The 16,558-nt window shown below is 32.5% G+C and overlaps 1 long non-coding RNA gene across 1 annotated transcript; it reads left to right on the top strand.

The window, feature by feature from the left end:
- The first annotated feature begins 1,005 nt into the window (after positions 1–1,005).
- On the top strand, positions 1,006–16,352 carry LOC149775388 (uncharacterized). The gene is made up of 2 exons (XR_016416478.1): positions 1,006–1,142; positions 10,578–16,352. It is a non-coding gene; the product is annotated as an uncharacterized LOC149775388 (long non-coding RNA).
- Positions 16,353–16,558: the final 206 nt, after the last annotated feature.

Below are 16,558 nucleotides of genomic sequence, written 5' to 3'. Positions count from 1 at the left end.
TCAAAACAACCACAACAAATCAAACAATGGATTTATGTCAGTTACTGACATGTCAATCAATTCAGTTAGATAAAATGTAAAAACAAAATTGTTATTCTCAACCATTAATTGGGAATAAAAAAATTAGGGTTAAAATCAAGAATACTTCATGTCCTTTCTGTTGTGAGCTTGATTATCTACTGTCAGTTCACAATAGCACTGTAGGAAATGGCGTGCAGGGACCATCATATACTAGTCAATACCAGTACAAAGGTTATGATCCCCATGAACTTGTAAAAGCAGTATCTGTAAAAATGACTAATGAATCCTATTAATTGATCATGAAGACATTTGTTCAGATTCTTTTCAAAAATAAGGGTACCTCCAGGAAAGAAGAAACATTTATTTTGGATAATATTTGTGTTATAGTAAAACCTATCTTGAAAGACAACCCCTTCTGCCAAAAGAGTATGGTCTCTCAAGACAGGTTGGCCCTGAAGGCAGGTCACAACATCTTAAAATCAATAAATCTGTGCAATGAGAACCTGGTCCCTCAAGACAAGTAGTCTCTCATAGTAGTTTGTCTTTCAAGACAAGTTTTTCTGTAATTGTGAAGTCAATTTTTTTCTGTTTATGTTTAGATTGAAATCTACCAAAGCAAACACATTGAATAAATGTAGGTCTGTTTCTTCACATTTTTATTTTCAAAGTGTCATGAAATGATGTGAATTTGTCTACATTTACTTTTGCAGATTATAAATTTTGGCCGGATTTATTTTGTGATCTCTGCTTGAAAACTCTGAATTACTAAGATATCTCCATTGCTAAGAAATTCACTATATAGTAAATATATCCATTTCTGGGGCTAATAATCACAGCAACAAAAGGCAGTCACAGTGACCTTATTTTTATGTAGTGTCTATGTGAGCATTTATATTTTCATTGTGCAGCATTTGAGCATTCCAATGAATTCATTTTGTTTCAAATAATTATAATTCATTGCTGACATTGTTTTGACAGAGAGAAGCCGGGAGATGAAGAATGGAATAAACTGGAAGATATCAAGCTGCCATTACTATTGAACTACTCCCAGTGTAAATTGCTGCTAGAGGATTACTATCCTGTAATAGAGCACACCACTGCTGTGCTCAAAAGAGATCCAGGTAATGTATAGTCATGTCTACCATACCAGAAAAAAAATCCACTTTAAATGTATGCCGTAAGTTCTGAAATATAATATGAGCTTTTCCAGAATTAAATATTCAAAGATTTGTAAGATTCAAATGCTTTTACTTATGGATGGTGATAGTAACTCATACTGGTCTAAGCTTTTGATGATGACTTTAACTAAAAAAAATTCCACAGCTGATGGAGTCATTGATAGGAAACTACCCTTTCACATTAAAATTTAATTCTGAATAACCCAAAAGCAGATTAATTGTTTACATGAGTTACTGCCCACATGATGGTGAAATTTATTGACATATTTACAGTTAGAATTGATTTGCCAGGATAAACTGAAAACTTAGTAGTTATGATCAAGGAAAATTCTGAAAATCTAAAAATAAACTACTTGCTTGGGATTTCAGTGACATTTCACAAGTGTTTTAGCTCATGTGGCTGTTAGGTCTAGTGAACTTAAGATATGGCCATGTGTCCATTAACTGTCCATCCATCAGTATTTGCTTGTTACCACTTTGGAATCATGTTTTTGATCTGATTTGGATCAAACTGCTTGCTGATATCATCATTTTCTTGGACAATTTTGAATATGAACTTTATCATGTGTATGTGATTTTGATTTTAATATAGCTTTAACAGTTTTTCAGTCATATCACTAAGATGTCTGCAGTGTGATAGTGTATAGCGATATCTAGCACTCGCGCATCATGCCCTATCCAGTCACATTATCCTGACACCAGGCCAACCAGTCCTAACACTAACCTTTTTTATAAGTCTTTTGTTATGACTTGGCTGGGGTTTGAACCTGCATCCGAGGCAGATGCTGTAAATACTTGGGGCAGATTTTTACTTTATTCATTGTTTTTAGCAGATCTCATTATTCCAAATCAGATTTTAAAAAAGACGTCAAATGCTATTATAGTTATTTTGACACACATGCATAGGAGTTAACATTTTTCCGACACATAAGCAGTCCAGCAGTGTGATGTAAATCATATGAAATGACACACATCTTTAATTATACAGGTTGCATAACCAGCACACAGTATATTAACATAACTGATCATCACTGATACAATATAGTCTGTGTTTCTGCTTGCCATAACACAAATTCATATCCTTCAACACAGTATTTATTCCACCTTTGATTTTGGACAGCTGGTTGTCTCAGCATTTCCTTTTGTTTAATATAGGCAGATTTATCTTTTGCTTTCTGACTGGAGACCAGGTAATTGTTTGGACTATGAAATTGGCTTGGGAGGAGGGGGATATTTGTCTGGCAGCAATGCCAGTAACCGCTTGTTCTACAACATTACTCCACATGAATTAGCAGTATTAAATCTGAAGTGGGTCGAGCAAGTTGAGATGCCCTGCATAATAGTGGTACTAAATTATTTGGTCCCCTCAAAATTATATTGGACTGACTAACCATTGATGTTAATATCACTGTCAATCAGTTATGGTATAAACACTTGCTTGGTTGAGTAGCACGATTTCTATAGCCGAATAAACAGGTACTTATTTACATCAAAGCAAACTGCGAGTGTTAAAGGTATTACAGTTAGTTTCAAGGCATTATTTCTGAAACTTCTTTATTGTATTTTGGAGGTATTATTTAAGTTTAGCACAGTTGTGCCTATTATTCAAATCCAAGAGATGTACTTCATTTAGTAGTAGTCAAAATCTTCACTGTACATGCAGCGACGTCGTGATGTAAACAGGCTAACTAAATGCAGGTGTTGAACCAAATGCTATTGTTGTTCATTCTTGTCATGCTGGGAGGACAGTTTTAGGTATTTACATTTCAAGGCAAAATAAAAACGTAATTACTGGTGATATGATATGGTATTCTAATGCAATAACGCTTAAACAAAGAATAATAAACTGAAGACAAAAGGGATAGGTTACTGTTGTAAATACTTACAGCAACCTGCTAATGGGCTAATGCTCAATTCTTGTCATCTATCAGATTATACACATTTGAATTGGGTAGAAATAATAAGGAAAGAGAGGAAATTTAAATATATTTATTGACTTTTCAAACAAATTATATCAATTTATAACATTCCCATGTAATAATTCATGATGATAGTCCCTTAACAAACATGGTCACTTTTTTTTAATGTCATTATGATTGAGAAAAAACATTGATCATTTAGTAGAATTTTTTTTGGCAAGGTGTCCCAAGCCTTTTAGTACATGAAAAAAATTGCTTTAATTTTGTGTCCAACATTTATAGGTCATAAAAAATTACTTTTGAAAATAATTTTATAGAGTGTCCCAAGAATTTTATCAGACTTGGACTTATATCATTAACCTATTGGATGAGTTCAGTATTGGGCAATTGTGCCATGCATGATAATGAGGTGATGTCACATCTGATTGGCATATTTAAAATCAGAATTTGATAAAAATTGGAATATCAGCTTATATGATCAAGATCTCATATGAGTTCAGTACTGAGCAAAATCCATCTGATTATCTGAACTTGCCTTTACTTATCACTGACATCTTGTTACTGTCCACATTGGTTCAAATCTTGGCTCAGCAAACATGGTTATGTGAAAAAGCTTGACAGTAGCTTCCTGTGAGTCCGTGGTTCTTTCTCCACCAGATATACTATCTTCCATGTATAGACTATCGTGTGCAGAAAAAATGACATTAAGCTACAACTACAACTGTTACCACTCTAGAGACTATATTTTTTTATGTCCTTCTTTGAGTAAAAGTGTAAATCAACTTAAATCTTCAATATGGCCATTGAGCTTTACTAATAGTAAGATCTGTACATATTGATGAAACTCAGTGCAGTTAAAAATAATTCTCAAACCATATGCAGTTTAAGCAGTTTTTGCTTCTAAAATCCCAATTTTCTGTCTCATAGTTAAAGAAAGGGAAGGTAAGCAACATATGATTGTGACTATTGAGAATTATAAGTTACAGATTTGGGGGTTTCAGAATTCTCCCCCTTGCAAAAATTATGAAAACCTGGGCTTTAAACAAATCTATCATTAAAAACAAGACGCATACATTTTACAAAAGCAGTTTTGGTAAATTAGCACATTATTACATATTTTGATAAAATTTAATAATTTTATTATTAATAACTCAGGAAAGACTATAAAAGTGATATATTGTGACAGAGAAAATGTACACTTGCAAGCTAGCATGAACTGTGTAAAAAATGTTTAAGGATAAAAATTTCTTTACACAATTATAAATATTTATTTGAAAACTATTGTGTTGTTTTTATATTGATTTTCCCGTGGTAAGAACATATTGCTTGCAAAATTCCTAAGTTTATAAATTTATTTATAGAGAATTATTTCTAGAAACTTTGCCACATTAGAAACTTAAATATTTGGAAGCCATTTTCATATTTTTGGTGAAATAGGATTTTGACATGTGCTAGTATTGTCAGGTTTAAGTGACTGAAAAATGTGCCAGTTATATATTATCATATATGCAGTCAAACCTGTCAACATTGGTTGCCCATGGGAAAAGGCAAAACTGACTTTTACACACAAGTGACCTCTGTATACAGGTTCACTTTTCAAAATTGGTTTTTTGAACAAGTACCTTGCACCAAATAATAATAGTAATATTATTATTGTTATTACTATTATTATTATTATTATTATTATTATTATATCTAACTTGTTTTATGCATACTATTCAACAAAATCATAAAATACATGTATATGTTATGAATCATATCTATATTTTTTTGTAACATTTGGTACATGATTGTATCAATATTGTGTGTAATGTTTGTTCATGACTGTAAACTGTAGTGGTCATCATTAAACAAGATAATATGTAGCTAATTTTTATCCTTGTGTGTAAATTATATTTTAACAATAATGAGCTATAAATAGGTGTTTGCAAGTTAAATTCAACCTATACAGTGAACCTGTTGACAAGTTTTGGAGTAATTTCTCATTGGCTGGTGAGGTCAGGTGGGTTCTTAAAAGAATTAAGTTATATCCCATTGGATGGGTCAGTCACTTGGGTTATTTTATGACGTAGGTCACGTGAGTAGATATTGTGAAATATTAGATTGAATAGTAAAGTCTGTCACTTGGAGTATATTGCAATATATTCAGGGTTCCCACGCTACCAGGAAATTGGGAAAAAGTCAGGAGAAATTATAACTTTTTCCCTGACCGTGAATAGTGCTTGAATTTTGCAAATATTGATGAAAGTTGGGAAAAACCTGGGAATTTTCCTCCACAACGTGAGGCCTAAAACAATTATGTAATTGAATCGTAACTGAACTGATCATGATTTAAATTTATTGAGTTCTAACCAGAATATTAGGAGGTTGCAGTATGGATCATTTGGATGCTTGCCATAAATATATTTGTTGAGACAATCCAAATGCTCAGTGGATTAGATTCATCTAGTAGACTTTTTGTTTAACAGACAGCTCGATATCTGTATTTTGTTTAATGGAAGGTATGAAAACCAGTCTAACATCACAAGAGGCCAACATGGTGGCATTAAAGCATAGCCCCTTAGAAGATGGACTAGCAAACTTAAACATTGTTAAATCGAGTTATACCTGCATGAAATCGATATGAAAATTATTTATTTTCTCAGAAATTGCGAGAGTATTAAAATCGTTATATCTTTAATCTGCTGAAAGACGATGAAACTAATGCATTGATGAATTTTGAGCTGGTACTAGCGATTTTGATAGCATGTCGCACAAGCACACAGAATCTCACAATCGTCATTCTCAGATATTGTAGAAAAAATATTAAATGAAAGCCGTATACTGGTTGTAATAAAAAATACCAAAAAAATAACAAAAGAGCACAAAATTATCTGTATTTATTCCGAGACCAACTTCAGAGTTTTGCTGTATCACGTGACTACCATGTTGACATGTGCTGTCTCACGTAGGGAGCATCCGAAGCAGGTAACCAGACTTTTTCTGCTTGATGAATCAGACTGGCAAAGTTTCTTGTAGTTGTTCTGGAAATAAATATGTTGAGAATTATATGTTCTTTCTAGTTTTTACAAAAGGTATCAGACTTTCATTTAATATAATTGAAATTTTGTACAACAACATTAAAAATGAGTTTTTTGCTAATATCACGTAAGTATTGGACTTCCAATGTCATTGTTTGAGATTTGTGAAGTAATATGACTATTAACACAAATGGCAAATACCTAGTCATGTTTCATCTATGCTGAGTTTCATCTAGTCTGTCAGCGGATTAAAGACATAACGATTTTAAAATACTTGCCATTTTGAGAAAATAAATAATTTTGCTATCGATTTCATGCAGGTATAAGTCGATATAACCTAGTTTCAATTTGCTAGGCCCGCTGGTAAGCTATCTTACAGTGGCGGCAGATTCCAAATTTGATATGTAATTGCTCTGAACCCACACTCCATCCAAAATGTCCAAATGTGAAAAATAGGGTTGGAATATTCGGCAGAAACCCGCATTATAAAAATTTCAAATCTCTGAGCTGAACTTTGGTGTGAATCTATTACACAGTGACATGTAGCTTGAAGCATTGATTTCAGGTCTTAAATGGAATGCAGGAGAAATGGCAAATTGTACTCCCTTTTATTATATATTTAGAAATGATAAGAGCCCATGTATCAATACAGGTTTGGGGACTGGTTTATTTAAGTACAAGAAGACAAGTTGATTTTACAGAAAATTCAGTCCTTGTTTATACAACAGTATGTAATTTTGAAGGTCTTTTGTCAAACTTTAAATCAACCCTTTTGTAAATGTCTTTAAATGAAAGAATTTTTAACCAAATCGTCTTAAGGAGTTTAGGTTGGTTGAAAAATCTTGTTTGAGATTTTATTGGCACACATAATTTCAGGGTTAAACTTTTTTCATTACAAGATAAGATTCTAAAACTTTGCATTTATTGTTTCTTTTTTCATACTGTGATAGAAAAAGTTTACTTTGTATAACATGCACATATATTACTCTAGAATTCTTTGGAATTAAAGGTTTGAAAAGAAACAAAATAATTTATGCTTATTATGTTGTTTCTATGTAGCAACATAATGCAGGTCAGCAAAGTAAAGTTATAATTTGTATTCTGTATATTGAAATGGCTTTAAATACCAATTTATGGGAATATAGTCAAATTTGTTTCGTGTGACTCATTTTGTGGTTTTGTACATGATCATCTTTTTTGACATGTTTTGGCGAGTCTTGAAAGAGAAACATCTTTAGATTTGGAAAATGCATGTTTTATAGTCCAAAATGTTCTTTAATTCCATTCAGTAATGGTCATATGTTAACCTTGAAAAAATTAATTTCATCCTGGAAAAAACCTGGAAAAGACCTGGAAATTTAGATTTAGAAAAGCGTGGGAACCATGTATATAGTTGTAATATACATTTGGAGATGTATATAAGCAGAGATCTGATAAGTTAATTCATTCTTATCTTGGATTCTTATTTCATATGTTCATTTGTTAATATCAATCAGCAGATATATTAAATGTTGTGTTTAGATATAATTTGAAAGGAGACATTTCTTTGGATTATTAATTGGAATACCAAAGTGCTCATTGAACTAAAATATTATTCTGGGACTATTATTCAAAGGCATTCTGAACAATGTCATTGTGACATATTAAGACTGTTGGCAGAACAGAACATTCGAGGATCTGAAATTCATTTGGAACATTTGATTCTTTAGGACTTGTGATAGAGCTTTTGGAATTGTTTTGGATTTAATTCATAATACTGTAAGTTTATCTTAAATATAAATTTTGTAACTTTCATTATTAAAATTTTATAAAACTTTTTGCTTTTGTTTCTTTCTGTTACTTAGTTTATGACCATATAGTCATAGCAATGTTGTTCTCTCCCAATTTTAAGTTCCACACAAGATTACTGTATTCTACTCACTTGAATCCATTCTATATATTAAATCTCCACTGACTAAAAATAATCACTGATCTTAGTTTGCTTTGTGCACCATCTCAAAATAATAATTTCCATACTGTTTGACAGCTTACATATGACTGTTAAACAGAGAAATGACTCTTTGATGAACAATATTATATAAATTTCACTTGAAAACAGGTGTTCATGCTTTAAAATGATATTTGGATGAACCAGTTGCTTAACTTGCTGAGATTAAGAGCGAGACAACTTATGTGAGAAGCCTCTGTTGGATATCAAATCAAAAGAAGCCGTATTTGTCTATTCTTTGTGACCCATGAACTGAAACCTCACCTGATTTTACATACAAGTTTTAAATGACCTCTGACCCTAACAGAAAGGAATGTAACTCGTATCGCTTCTCAGAGGTGAACTTTTCTCTTCAGAGATAACCTTCATTTTCAAAGGCAAATAAATTATGATATTGAACTGTACATATAACACTGGCACAACAGGTGATTTTCATGTGTACTTCAGTAAAAAAAAGTTTTACCCACTATCCAGCAAACAGATTGCTTGGACCTTCTTCCCTAATGATAAACACTGCCTAACTTTCAAATTTGACTTATTGACACCTTTAAGTTACTGTTATATGTATCTATATAGTTTTTGTAACTCCTGGTACATGATTTTATGAAATTTTTAAATTTTTTATTAATGGCTGTAAAATGTACAGAATATTTTTAGTTTAATTTTGCGTACATGACCTGAGTGTCTTAAGAGTATAGTAGTTAACATAGGATCTAAAAATAGATGCTTACATATGTCTTGACAATTATTAATAATAATCTTAATAATAATACATAATAGTGCCCATGGCTTAATTTCTCAGTGGCTGATGGGGGTTTTGACATTTCTAGAATAATTCTATAACTTCCCATTGGTTGGGCTAGGTCACATGTATAGGCCAATTTGATGCAAAATGAGTAGTGTAATCTGTCACCTCAGGTCTGTTGTGAAATACAGTTACAATAGCTGGTGTATATAAGGAGAGAATTAAGCAGTCAATTTCATTCCGATTTTGGAGTCATTCATATTTTTTTTGTTCCTGCTGTAAGTCTGCATACACATATGTGTTATGTTGTACTTAGATATTATTTGAGAGGAAAAACATTGTTAGGACTGCTTAGTGAAAAGAGAAAGTGCTCATTATTTGGACTATAATATTATTCTGGAACAGTTATAAATTATTTGAAGGAGTTCTGAACAATGCCATTATAACTTTGATAATTCAATTGTTTGTTAAGTTTTACAAATTTGTCAGTTTTTGCCTATTTTTCTGTTACTTAGTTTGTGACTATAGAGTTGTACAGTTACATTTGTCAAAGTGTCTGCAGAATGAGGATAAGCGAGATAAGAAATGTTTGCACATCGATTCACACACTATTCCTTCATTTAAACAACACCTTTGTCATGAAGCAAAAATTGAGTTTGCATAGACTGATAGGTCACTGTAGATAAATGCTTCAGGCAGGAAAAAACAGTTTTGTTAGGAAACACCCAGTCACTGACCAAAGAAAGCAGGTGACCAATAAATACAGGATATTTATATAGGAAACTTGCCAGCGGCAAATTAGAATGGCCATTGTGGACAGGTGACTGCTGGGTAAAGGTGACTATTCAGATAGGTTTAACTGTATTGTGCATTATTTATGACATTTTATATATTCTTACAAATTAATTGGAATTTTTATTTGTTATTTCTAGCATTAAACAAAATACCCAAATAGGCTTTTGTTCTGAAGCACATCCAAATTTTATTTTGAAGAGCAAAGAAATCCATTGCCTAAAAATATAGCATGTGAATTATAATTTCATATTGATTATGCCTTTATCTTAGGAATTTTTTTCAGACTATAGTAAAATAGGTAAAATTTATGTGTCATAAACTTTTGGAGATAGTTTGCATGTTGTGTTCTTACGTATAAGCATCCTTGATGAAAAGGTCTACTGTTAAAGTTATGTAAAAGAGGTGAGAGATAGTTGGTCTTCATGGGCCTCATGTCTTGTCTTGTCTTCATATTTCTAACAGAGTTTTATGCTTTTACATTAAAACTTGAATTGTTCACTGCTTCCTGTGACAGGATTTATCTAGCCTTGTTGAGCACATTTAAAAAATAAACAGTTTGCAGAAAACAGGTAAATTTGAATTGATTCCTAATTTTGGTTGTTTACTTTTCAAATTGAATTAGTTTTAATTCCTAATTCTGACTGATAGCCTATTGCTAGACATCACTATAAACTGCCACACTGCAGACATCATAGTGATTTTGACTGCAAATTTTTTAAAGCTACATTAAAAATCCAAATCACACACACAGACACACTTTTCAAACTATGTCCTAGCATTATACTGAAAAGCTAAACCCCGTTTTGGAGCATGGAATCCAGAGGATTCAAGAAAAGATTTTGAAAGGATCATGCAATTAGGTCCTAAACATGCTTTTTCTGATTCCTAATTTGAGTTTGCTTTAATTTGCAGACAATGTCAAGGCATTATATCGAAGAGCAAAAGCCCATGTTGGAGCTTGGAACCCAGAGGATGCAAGAAAAGATTTTGAAAGGATCTTGCAAATAGATCCTAAACTTGCTGCTGCAGTGAAAAAAGAATTAAAACTGTTGGACGACAAACAGAAAGCAAAAGATGAGGAAGATAAGCAGAAGTTACAAGGAATGTTTAGCTGATGCATCATTCATTTATAGGCATATAAATAATCAATAACTAATGAAATACCATATGTACTTGCTTAAGAGTAAGGTCCAAAATGCAAAATGTACAGACCCAGATCTGCCATTCAACATCTAACAATGTACCAGCAGATCTGATTTTATATAGTTTCTTAAGCATAATCAGTAGAACAAACAACATAAACCCTGATCTGTTCTTGCATTATGCTAAAGCATGATCAGGGTCATTTGGACCTGACTTGTAAGGGAGTATATATGTTAGTTGCAGTATAAACTCAGTAAAATAAGTAATAGTGGCATTGTGGATGAAAATCATCCTGAGGGATGCAGTTTGCTTCAGTTTATTACTCAAATTCTTACATGTATTTCAGTCTAATATTGATGTTTTCAAGAATGACTCTGAACTATGGAAAAATGTACTTAAAATGGCATCACATGTGCGGCTTGGATACAAAGCATTGTGATATTGTTAAGCACAAAAGTGATACTCAACATGGGGTGGGTGTTACATGTTTATATTTTTTAAGATAGAAACAGTCCATGATATTGTATTGCAGTATGCTGTAAACCTTTATCATCCAGTACTTTATATCATGAAAATGACATTGAGGAACTGAAATGCACTCATCTGGGGCCTTTTTTTTATGGTCATGCTAATTTCCAAAATTGGATAAATTTATCAACCAATCAGATATTCCTGTTTAGATAGCTTTAATCTTTGTTTATATTTAGCAGCAATACATTCCAGATGATTCAATGGTCTTCCAGAATCCAGATATCTGCAACTTAATTTTCCAATAGCCAGATGATGACCCCTGATTGGTGCCTGTCATATGTCTTCATTGATGAGTTCAGATCTTTAGGACCCCATTCAAGTTGTAGTATTGTTGTAATATTCACTTTTTATGTCAATTTGTCCATTCACACTTTTGTGTACCATGGTAGCTCTGCAGGCCCTACACATAATTTATGCTATTTGTAAGGTAAGTTGGGTATTACATTTAGATATGCCTTTTAGTTGCCCTATTTTCAGGTCCAGGTTTTGACAGAGTTACTGCCCATATCAATCATTTTGAATTCTCCTTTACAGAAGATCCTGGTAACCAGCATAGCTCAGGAATCATTCAGCATATTATGATGCAATTTGTTATTTGCATAATTTCATAGACTTAGATATGCCTTTTATGGGTTTTGTTTTGTCAGCTGTTCTTTGGATATAGTTATGTCCCTAAATAGTTAACTTCATGTTTTCATATGGGATGTTGCTTGTATCTGGCATAGCCCAAGAACCATTCTGTAGATCCTGATATTAAAAAGATTGTCTCATAGACTTACATATGCCATGTATGAGCTTAGTCTTTCTACTCATTGTGGACAGAGTTGTGGCCCTTATTGAGCAAATTGTTTTCTTCACATGGAAATTTGGAATGCTGCTTGAAATCAGAATAGTTCAAAAACCATTCAGCATGTTCCAGTGGAATTTGGCAAGAATATTGTCTCCTAGACATGTGTGTGCTTTTTATGGGTTTTGTCTTGTCTTCTCCATTTTGGATAGAGTTAAGGCACTTTTAGCTTATCTTAATATTTTGACATTGGATGTTGTATGTCTTAAGAACCATTCAGCATAATCTGTTGCAGAGACCTAGCTGTGTCTTTTATGTTGGACAGAGTTATTGCCCTTTACAGTCAACTTCATATTTTTCTATGGGCTGTTGTTTGTTTTCATGAGACCTTGAATGAGTTGGATTATAATTTGCATGCCATCATGTGCTCTAAATGCCCATCTTCTAGCCTTGCTTTCCAGACACAAATTCCCTTGATCTAGTGGAACACTTGTATTGAGCAGGGCTCTTTGAGATGTACCTTTATTAATAGCTCTAGTCTGATCAGTATGGCCACTCGATGAAATATATCCGTTATTTACTCATTTAAAGCAAATATCCTCTCTATATATACACATTTTTAGTGTGGTAGAATCATCAGCTACACAATTAATACAAGCAGACACAAGAGAATATATTCATTACTAATTTGCATAAGTTATTGTTGGAGTACTTTAAAAAATTATTATTCAGTATAATATGAAATTAAATTCACAGTCAAATTAGGCAGGAATCCTGAATACACAGGGGTCAGAGTACATTAGTTTCACTGACATAAAATATTACAAGAAGTTAATGTATATGGAAGTACATTATTATTCACTGTTGATCATAGAGTCAGAATGTTTATTAATAGATCACTATAAAAGGATTTCTTTATTGGCAATTTTTGGTCACAACTTACACATCTTCAGTTTACTGACTTGTATGCCGAGATATATCCTAGATGAGTACATGATAAGATTATATTTCAGATAACTGGTTAAATTCAAAATTTTGTTCATTTTACTTCTTTGCTTATGTCCACTTGGCAGTTGAACCTCTTTGCCAAAGTACACAACCTCAGCCAATTAAGTAGCACATGTTTAGCATAATGCTCATCAGCCTATCATGCCTTTAGTGTTTGAAAAAAAAAACAAGTAAAACAGTGTGTGGAATATAGATTGTCTACAGACTCTATCATTGTCAAAATGAATGCTAATTTTACATCTTCTCAGCATCAAAATTATTTGTTCATAATCAGTTTTGGCTGATCTGATATTGCCTTCATCTGTCTAGTTTTTTATGCTTTTTATTGTTCCTTGTTGTTCTTTCCATTCATTCCGCCAGGTATTCCCTTTCATTTCATTTCATCTATTTGTCATTTAGTTTCAGCAGATTTAACAGTGTTGCAGAAGTCATATTGAAAATAGCTGGTAAATCATAGCCACATCTGCTCTCAGCTCTTTAGGAATATTTATAAAAAAAATGTGTTTGTCTTAAGCTGACATCAACCTTTTCAGTTAAACCGATAGTCTTTTACCATGGTTCTTGACATGCTGCTGATTGCCCCATTTTGTATTTTAAAAAAAAACAAATCCATATTTCTGTCACTTTTCTATTTCTGGCCAATAACTAACTTAATTATTATTGGAGTTAGAAAAAAATTTCCTGCAGGTTGATATTGGTAACTTTGGATGAATTCACTTGTCATTGTTTAAGGACACGTATTCTTTAATTTCGTTTGTTATTAATTCCTGAATATATCCAGCACCATATAATGGATGATGAATTACTGTATTACAGTGAAACCTCACTATAACATGAAGGATGGGGTCCACAAAATACCATCATGATACGTAATGTATTGTGCAGTATCCAGACAAGTCAGTCGGTGATATGTAGTTGTAAATAAACAACAACAACATCATTGCCTTTCACATGAAACACTTTCAGAAGGTGCCTTGGTATGGAAGAAATACCAATTTCTGGTTAACATAAGTGAGATATCTTTCCATAAACTGCTAATTTCACATCAAGGTCTGTGATGTTGCTGATGTGCAAATTTTGATTTTAATTTAGTCTTCAAAAGTAGCAACAGTTTTCAGTAATAGTTGGATCTGGAGATTTTGCAGTCCATGTCATTGTGTGGATTTGATTCTGACATTTAAAATTTGCAGTGATTTGAAGATGAGTTATGGAGGCAGTGTCATCCAGAAAAATGTAATTGTTTTGAGGGAAATACCTGGCAACAACAGGTCACAGCTAGTCAAGGGTATAAGTTTTGTATATGCATTTCATAGCATTGATATTAACATGAATGATTGTCACAGTACTCTCACCATTCAAAGTTATGTAGTTCAGGATCATCAAACTTACAATGACCTGCTTTTCAGGGCAGATGCATTGGGGTAACCATTCTTTATGAGGCTGTCTCCATACATAACCAAAGTCACTTTTTCCAGTTAATATGATCTTACATTCTTTAGGAAAAAAATCATATAATTCCACTGTCCATTTATCATTTATAGTTGTTTTCCTCTGGCCCATGCAACATTTGTCAGTTCTGAGCACTGATGATCATCTGTTTCCTGACAACCCTCCTATGAAAATTATTTTCATACAGTCTGCTCAAAACAGTTGATTTAGACAACATGTGATCTCTTAATCCCTCAAATGTTTGTCATCCATCTTTGAGCACATTTAAAAAAACATTGTCATTTGTTTTCCTTCATATTTGTTCTCATGTAAATTACTTTATCAGCCTTCAGTTTCCAAACTTGGACCACTTGATTTCTGTACCTAACTGGCCATCTTTGTAAATGATGCTGATACAGTTGGCCTTGAATATTTCAAGTTTACTCAGATACAGCTTAGAATGATCAATGATGCATTGGTAACCTGTAAAAAAAATCAGTACATTATTATTCATGCTTAACAAATCATATTTTGACATGAAATGGAAAAGGCACTTCTGTTACAAAAACTGACAATCTTGTTAATTCGAATTTATCAAAAATTAGTACAAAATTTGTTCAGGCCGAAAAGTTTATGTTTAAACAAATACACATAGATGATATTTACACTTTCTTATCATTATAAACTCTACATGCATGCATCTTAATAGTGAAACAAGTAAAGTCACAACATGATTGTTAGAAAGTAGCCTCGTGGGAGACTAGATAAATTTGTATTCTAAATGAGCTATCCTTACTAAATATATTGTGAATGTTGTTGTTGTTGTTGTTGTTTTTATTATTATTATTATTATTATTATTATTGTTGTTGTTGTTGCTGTTATTATTATTATGTGATTAAAATAATGCTCATAGTTGTTCTTAATATCTTTTGTACCCATTGATAACATGTATTCATCAGTGAACACTATGTTTGGTTTGATTTTTCATGACATTGGCACAAGTGGCTTTTTTAGTAATTGCAGGATAGTGCCTTGCCCAAGGACACATCATGGTAGCTGACGCAAGCTAATCTTGCACAATAGCCACTGAGTCACCATGGTGTCATGCAAAAAGAGCAGACCAAAGTCTGCAGTCTTATAGTGTGCCGGTATATCAGCTAGCATCATAATGTTTGAAGTCATATGTTTTTTTTAACAACATATACCATGATCTGCTGGCACATTATATAGCCTCAGACTCTTAGTCCAATGGTCAAAGGTTAGATGCCTGCCCGGGCCGACTGCCTTGTTGTTTACATCTGAAAAGCATTTAGCTCTCATTTCCTTGACATAATATGGCCAATAATTTGTTAAGTGTTCTTTTAATACAACCAAATGAAAAGCAAAAGTAGATCCAAGTGTTGACGGTTCCTTGCTACATGCATGTTACACTTTAGTAATTATTTTTGTCTGCTGTGTATGGAAAATTATTGCAGGTAAACAGAAATAATTATTAGGAGTCAGTGTAACTAGTTCAGGTTTTAAAATATGAACAAGGAATAAATTTCCTACTGAATTCTTTCATTCAATAGAGGAATAAGATTTGATGAGGGTGAGAGAAAAATAGTTTGCTTTTGCTATAGTATAATTTGCTCTTCCAGTACAAAAAAATTTCATAAGGGTGTGAGAAATTGTTATAGTGCTGAGTGAAAATGATTTTTCAGTTTTTGTGTGTGTGTGATACATGTTGCATATTTATTTGACATTCATTGAAATGTTTTTATTGTTTTTAATAAAATTATCAAAAGTACTGAAGGATTTTAAGTTATTATTTTATTTTAGTCATTTTTTTTCAGTTTATAAAATGATATGACACAATTCACATGAGAGATGTTTCATCATAGCACAACATCATGCTATATGTGACATTATACATATATAGACCTATACATATATAGACCTTTACATATATAGACCTATATGTATATAGACCTTTACATATATAGACCTATACAT

Source organism: Sinohyriopsis cumingii, chromosome 19 (genome assembly GCF_028554795.1).
Source record: "Sinohyriopsis cumingii isolate HCF-2022 chromosome 19, ASM2855479v2, whole genome shotgun sequence".
Lineage (NCBI taxonomy): Eukaryota > Metazoa > Mollusca > Bivalvia > Unionida > Unionidae > Sinohyriopsis > Sinohyriopsis cumingii.
This window is presented reverse-complemented; position numbering and strand designations above follow the sequence as displayed.